The sequence below is a fragment of the Myotis lucifugus genome, unplaced genomic scaffold, assembly GCF_000147115.1.
Source record: "Myotis lucifugus unplaced genomic scaffold, Myoluc2.0 scaffold_183, whole genome shotgun sequence".
Lineage (NCBI taxonomy): Eukaryota > Metazoa > Chordata > Mammalia > Chiroptera > Vespertilionidae > Myotis > Myotis lucifugus.
The window spans coordinates 2,285,694-2,293,837 of record NW_005871231.1 but is presented as its reverse complement, the minus strand read 5'-3'; positions in this window follow the sequence as shown (position 1 = coordinate 2,293,837).

Genomic DNA, 8,144 nt, shown 5'->3' with positions numbered 1-8,144 from the left:
CATACCCTGGAGGCCTGCCACATGAAATTCGTGCACGGGTACAGTCCCTAGGCCTGCCATCAGAGCAATCTTCCCTGGCTGCCTGCAGCCGGCCCTGCCCCTTCTGCGGGGTCATCCTCTGGGGTGACCAGTGGGGCGGGGGCCTTGGCCTGGCACTTCCCGTGCCCCTGCCACCCACCTCTGGTTCCCCATTTGCCATCAGGCGATAGGAGCCTGATGGCCAGGGAGAAGGACCAAGAGGCGGTTAGTGTGCCTCATAGTGGCTGACCGAGTAGTTGTTCTGGTCGTTCTGCCGTTAGGGTCAATTTGTATTACCCTTTTATTATATAGGATATATGTATACATATATAAAAAAAGGCTAATATGCAAATTGTCCCCTTGACTGAGAGTTCGACCAGGAGTTTAACTGGTTGTTCGACCGGGGGGTGGGGTCTGCCAGCCAACCACCCATGGCCCCTCCCCCTGGCAGGCCCCATCCCTAATTGCTCCCCTCCCCATCACGGCAGGCTGGCTGGACCCCATCCATGCATGAATTTTTGCACTGGGCCTCTAGGATATATATATAATTGCCCCCAAACAGGAATGAATATACATTCTTATGCCTGAGGCAACCAGAAGTGGAACATTGATGGCAGATATGGCCAGAGTCTTTAGAGAGCACTGGAGTGGAAGCTGAAAAGACCCAGATCACATGTCAAGTTCAAAAGACTGGACCAGAGTTAAACTAGAAGAAACAAGGCTAGGAGCTGATTACACCTCCACTATCTTTTTGATTTTCATTGTCTTACAATCAATTTTTCTTCCAGAAATAGATGCTGAGAGAAGTTGGGAAAATCCAATTTGCTTGGAGGGCCTGGGCCCTGGCTCCATGCAGAGGAAATCCTGGCACCTCCAGGTGCAGACACTTTGATCAGTGACCTCCTGGGGTGTCTGAGCACTGGTTCAGCAGCAGGGGATGTCAGAGAGAGTCTGTAAGATCGAGAAGTGCAGACAGGTTTAACGCACTTTACAGAGTGGCTCAAACTACAGTTACTCACCAGAAGATAGAACTTTGAAACCAAGGAAAATTTTTTTGCAAAAAATGATGTATTCTTAAACTCAAAGAGTGGGGTCATTGTGGGAGCAACATAATGAAGTGACTCACAAGCATAGGGCTCTGTCACAGGAAGGAAGGAAGAAGGTGGTGATTTTCCAGTGATGTTGATCACTTAGGACAAACAACCAGATCATCTGAACCTCAAACCTCCCTCTTTGCGATGAGCAAGTTAACTGCAGAACCCAAACTCTCCAAATTAATCTCTGCTTAAAAGACATACTCTCAGTTCAAACCACCTTTGCTGTGTAGAGTATTTGCATAACGTTTTTTACCTTAGTGTTTTATTTTACTTACATGATCTCCCAATCTAAGATTTAGCAGTTGCTCCTGTGCCTGAAGAGCAAAGAAATTCTTCATTTTTTTTATTAAAAAGGGGTTTCTGACGCATGCTTTCACACTGATGAATGAAAACATTATGCTAAGTGAAAAAAGCCAGTTACAAAAGGCAGATGCTGTATGATTCCACCTCTATGAGGCCCCTAGAACAGTCAATTCACAGAGACATGTTGGCCACTGCTTGACACCTAGGACAGTCCATTTACAATGCGGGGAGAGAGAAATGTATCTACTAGCTCCTGTGTTCCATGGGTCAAAAGTTAGCCCAAGATACATCAACTCCCTTGGACTTTCAAGCTGAATATGTGGGGTTACCTAGCGGTCCCTAGCAGGCAATAGGAAACCCCTAGATGGGAGCAAAGAGGACAGAGCAGAGAGATGAGGGCCTTGGGTTGCACCTGCATGGGATCATTTGTATTTTCACAGAATAAGTGGCCAGCAGTTAGAGAAACAGGTAAGACTGGGAGGATCTGATGTGGCTCAACAAATAAAGATGATGGGTTCTATAAATAAAAAAGAAAATTGGCAAGTTCCACTTCAATGCCTTAAAAAAACCCTTACCTGTAAGATGTTACAGTATATAAATTGCATTCTGCAATTCAGCTGTCCCTCTTTTTTCCAGTTTTCCAAACTTTTATTTATGAATTATTTTTTACAATATACAAAATAAATCTATTACCAGATTGTAGATACAAAATAATTAGCCATTTACATGCAATAAACATTAATATTTCAAGTGAAACTATTTGAAATATAATAATGTTACATGCAATAATCATTATTTCAAGAAAAATGATTTTAAATATAATAATATTACCAAAACTGTACTAACACAGGATATTACAAAAGTTGTAGGAAATATTAAAAATCTGTAAATAACATGATTAATTTTATTATATTTTAAAGTATTTTTCCCTCTGGCTCTATTTTTGTTCATCAGTTTATGTTGTTCATTATTTTCCACAAATGAGTGAGATCATGTGATATTTACCTTTCTCTGACTGTCTTCTCTCGCTTAGCATAATGCTAACCAGATCCATCCATGCTGTTGCAAATGGTAAGAGTTCCTTCTTTTTTACAGCAGCATAGTATTCCCTTGTGTAGATGTACCACCATTTTTTTAATTTAGTCATCTGCTGATGGGCACTCAGGCTGTTTCTAAATATTAGCTATTGTAAGTTGTGCTGCTATAAACACAGGGGTGCATATGTCCTTTCTGATTGGTGTTTCTTATTTCTTGGGATATATTCCTGGAAGTGGGATTACTGGGTCAAATGGGAGTTCCATTTTTAATTTTTTGAGGAAACTCCATACTGTTTTCCACAGTGGCTGCACCAGTCTGCATTCCCACCAGCAGTGCAAGAGGGTTCCTTTTTCTCTACTTTCTGGCCAGCACTTCTGGTTTGTTGATTTCTTGATGAAAGCCATTCTGACAGGTGTGAGATGGTACCTCATTATCATTTTGATTTGCATCTCTTTGATGATTAGTGACTTTGAGCATGTTTTCATATGTCTCTTGGCTTTCTTTAGGTCCTCTTTCAAAAAGTGTCTATTTAGGTCCTTTACCCTTTTTTTAGATTGTATTGTTTATCTTCCTGTTGTTAGGTTGTATGAGTTCCCTGTAAATTTTGGAGATTAAACCCTGATCAGAGATAACATTGGTAAATATGTTCTCCCATGCAGTGGGCTTTCTTATTGTTTTATTGATGGTTTCTTTTGCTGTGCAGAAGTTATTCTTTCTTTCTTTTTTTAAATGTAGTCCCATTATTTTCTCCTTAGTTTCCATTGCCCTAGGAGCTGTATCAGTAAAGATATTGCTACGACATGTCTAATATTTTGCTGCCTATGGATTCTTCTAAGATTTTTATGGTTTCTGGTCTTATATTTAAGTCCTTTAACCATTTTGAGTTTATTTTTGTGTATGGTGTAAGTTGGTGATCTAGTTTCATTTTTTTTCATGTGTCTGTCCAATTTTCCCAAAACCATTTATTGAAGAAACTGTCTTGACTCCATTGTATGCTTTTGCCTCCTTTGTCAAATATTAATTGAGCATAATGGCTTGAGTCTATTTCTGGATTCTCCGTTCTGTTTCATTGGTCTATATGTCTGTTCTTGTGCCAATACCAGGCAGTTTTGAGAACAGTGGCCTTATAGTATAGCTTGATATCTGGTATTGAGATCCCTCCAACTTTGTTGTTCTTTCCCAAGATTCCTGTGGCTATTTGGGGTCTTTTATAGTTCTATATGAATTTTTAGAGAGTTTGTTCTAGGTCTGTGAAATATTCTGTTGGTATGTTAATGGGGATTGTATTGAATCTTTAGATTGCTTTTGGTAGTATGGACATTTTAATGATGTTAATTCTACCAATCCATGAACAAGTTATATTATTTTATTTGTTTACTAGAGGCCCAGTGCACAAAATCTGTGCACCTGTACGGTCCCTAGCAGCTGCCAGCTTCCAGCCGGGTACTCCCTCCCTTCTCCCGGCCCCCTGGTCGAACTTCTGGACTAACTCCAGGTGGAGGGGACAATTTGCATACTATGCTTTTATTTTATAGGATGTCTTCTTCTATCTCTTTTTTCAATGTCCTGCAGTTTTCTTAGGTGTCTTAATTTTTTTGGTGCAATGGTAAATGGGATTTTTTTTTTTTTTAGTTTCTCTTTCTGTGAGTTCATTATTGGTGTATAAAAAGCCATAGATTTCTGTATGTGTTAATTTTGTATCCTGCTACATTGCCGAATTCACTTAATAAGTCTAGTAGTTTTTTGATGGAGTCTTGGGGTGTTCTATGTACAACATCATGTCACCTGCGAATAATGACAGTTTTACTTTTTCTTTTCTAATTTGGATGCCTTTTATTTTTTCTTCTTGTCTGATTGCTATGGCTAACACCTCCAGGACTATGTCAAACAGGAATGGTGAGAATGGGAATCCCTGTCTTGTTCCTGTTCTTAGGGGAAATGGTTTTAGTTTTTGCCCATTGAGTATGACGTTGGCTATAGGTTTGTCATATAGGGCTTTTATCATGTTGAGATATGCTCCCTCTATTCCCACTTTGCTGAGAGTCTTTATCCAAAATGGGTGATGGATTTTGTCAAATGCTTTTTCTGTGTCTATTGATATGATCATGTGATTTTTTATCTTTACATTTGTTTATGTGATGTATCACATTTATTGATTTGCGAATATTGTAACAGCCTTGCATCCCAGGAATAAGTCCTACTTGGTCAGGGTGTATGATCTTTTTAATATGTTGAATGATATGATTTGCTTATATTTGTTGAGGATTTTAGCATTTATGTTCATCAGGGATATTGGCCCATAATTCTCTTTCTTTGTAGTGTCTATCTGATTTTTGAATTAGGATAATGCTGGCCTCATAAAGAGAGTTTGGAAGTGTCCCTTCCTCTTGGATTTTCTGAAATAGTTTGAGGATTATAAGTGTTACTTCTTTGAACATTTAGTAAAACTCCCCTGTGAAGCCGTTCGGACCTGGGCTTTTGTTTGGTGGGAGTTTTTTGATTACTGCTTCTATTTCATCAGTTGTTATTGGCCTATTCAGATTTTTTTTATTCTTCTTGATTCAGTTTTTGGAAATTGTCTTTTTCTAAGAATTTGTCTATTTCATCCACATTGTCCAGCTTGTTGGCATATAGTTTGTTCATAGTATTTTCTTACAATCCTTTGTGTTTCTATGGTGTCAGTGGTTACTTCTCTACTTTTTTTTTTTTACTTTATTAATTTGTATCCTCTCTCTTTGTTTCTTGATGAGTCTGGCTAATGGTTTATCAATTTTTTTTTCATCCTTTCAAAGAACCAGCTCTTGGTTTCATTGATTTTTTTTTGTCTCTATGTTATATATTTTTGCTCTAATCTTTATTATTTCCTTCCTTCTACTTTGGGCTTTTCTTATTTTTCTCTCTCTAGTTCTTTAAGTTGTAGGGTTAAGTAGTTTATTGCTGATTTTTCTTATTTTTTGAGATATGCCTATAGTGCTATGAACTTCCTTCTCATGATTGCTATTGCTATGTCCCAGAAATTTTGGGTTGTTGTGTGTTCATTTTTATTTGTTTCCAGGAAGTTTTTGATTTATTTCTTGATCTCATTGGTAACCTGTTCATTGTTTAATAACATGCTATTTAGCCTCCATGTGTTTGCATGTTTTGGGGTGTTTTTACTGTAGTTAATATCTAATTTCATTCCACTGTGATATGAGAAGATGCTTGATGTGATTTCAGTCTTCTTGATCTTGTAGAGACTTGTTTTGTGTCTTTACATGTGGCCTATCTTTGTGAATTATCTATGTACAGTTGAGAAGAATGTATATTCTGCTGTGTTGGGGTGAAATGTTCTATAAATGTCAATTAAATCCATCTGATCCAGTGTGTTCTTTAGAGTCTGTTTCCTTGTTAAGTTTTTGTTTGGAAGATCTATCCAGTGAAGTCAGCGGGGTGTTAAAGTCCACTACTATGACTGTATTGTTGTTGATCTCTCTGTTAAAGTCCTCTAGAAGTTTTTTTTTTTTAATATATTTATATTTAGGTGGTCCTATATTGGGTGCATATATGTTTACCAGGATTATATCCTCTTGTTGGAATGATTCCTTCAGTATTATGTAGTGATCTTTGTTGTCCTTGTGATGGCCTTCATTTTAAAGTCTATTTTGTTGGATATGAGTATTGCCACTCCAGCTTTTTTTTCTTTTCCATTTGCTTGGACATTTTTCCCCCCATCCCTTCACTCTCATCCTATGTATGTCTTTTCTTTTGAGGTGGGTCTCTTGTAGACAGCATATTGTTGGGTCATGTTTTTGTATCCATTCAGCTACCCTATGCCTTTTATTGGAACATTTAGTCCATTTACATTTAGGGTTATTATTAATAGGTATTTATTTATTGCCATTTTAATTCTATATGGCTAGGTTTCTCTCTGTATTTCTTCTTCTCATTACAGCATTTCCTTTAGCATTTCCTTTAATGCTGGCTTGGTGGAGATGTACTCCTTTAACCTTTTTGTTGTCTGGGAAGCTCTTTATTTGACTGTCTATTTTGAATGATAGCCTTGATGGATATAGTAATCTTGGTCTCAGATCCTTGCTTTCCATTACCTTGGGTACTTCATTCCATTCCCTTCTGGCCTGTAGAGTTTCTGATGAGAAATCAGGTGTCAGCCTTATGAGAACTCCTTGTAGGTAACAGTTTTCTTTTCTCTTGCTGCCTTTAAGATCCTCTCTTTGTCTTTAATTTTTGTCATTTTAATTATGATGTGTCTGGGTGTGGGCCTGTTTGGGTTCTTCTTGTTTGGGGTTTTCTGTGCCACCTGAATTTGTGTGACTTTTTCCTTTACTAGGTTAGGGAAGTTTTCTGCCATTATTTCTTCAAACACCTTCTGTATGCCTTTCTCCCTTTCTGCCCCCTTTGGCACACCTGCTCTTCTAATATTGTGATATTTCACATTGTCCCACAGCTCCCTTAAGCTGTCCTCCTGTTTTTTAATCATTTTTTCTTTTTGGTTCTCTGATTGTATGATATTTTCAACTCTCTTCTAATTCACTGATTTGATCCTGAGCTTCCTCTAATCTGCTGTGTATTCCTTCTAATGTATTCTTTATTTGTGTTATGTCATTCTTTATCTCAGACTGTTCTTTTTTCATAGTTACTATATCTTTTTTTGTGCTGTTGAGCATTTTTGCCATCATTACTCTGAACTCTGTTCCAGATAAATTTCTTATCTCTGTTTCATTTATCTCTTCTTTTGGAGAATTTTCTAGTTCTTTCATTCGAGGGTTGTAACTTTGTCTCATTTTGGCTTTCTGATTGGGTTTGTGACTATGTATTAGTTAGATCCTCTACACCTCTCAATCTCTAGTGCAGGACAGGGTTGAAGGCTGTTCTGACTAATTAGATCAGGCATAGATTCAAAACCTATAGACCTGCCTCTGCATGCAGACTGATAGGATTCCAAGATAATTGTCCCCTAGACAATCATCCTCAGGTGTGGTGAGAGAGAGGTTTTCACAACTGGTTCAGGCAGTTGCCTCTGCCTGGAGGCTAATTGTTATTTTTAATCTCTTAAGTAGCCTCAGGGCAAGGTGTTTTCCAATAGGGCGTGTCAACTGTCTTCCCCCTAGGCAAGGCAAATGTTTATGTGGGAAAGATGTCCTACACTGCATGAGGGAATGACTTAGCCCAGGGAACTTGGGGTGTCTGCCTTCTGAGCTTTATCCCCCAATTCCCCAGTCTTGACTTCTGCTCTCACAGCTCCAGTCCACTTCATCCTCCCTCTGCCAAAGCACAAGGTGGGTGACTCCACAGGGAATTTTGTGCATTGGCCCTTTAAGAGGGTGCCTGGATTTTCAGCTGTTACTCCCTGGCAGAAAGCACTCTGCTGCTTTTCACAGCCAGATGTTGTGAAAGGTACCCTCCTCAGTTTTGGTGCTCTCTGCTGGGGGTCCAACTTGGGGATTAGATCCCAGAGTTCTCAGTGGCAACCCTCCACAGCTGAGATATCTCTCTGGGATTTCAATTGCTGTCTGTGGGTGCCCAGCCAGCCCTTTCATACCTCCGCCCCTCCTACCAGTCTGTATGCAGTCTTCACTTTCCATCCTTGGGTATCAGAGTTCTCTCCTATGAGTTTTTCGTTGATTATTCAGGAAGTTTTTCTATATTTTAGTTGTAATACCAGTTTGTAATACCAGTGGATGCAACATC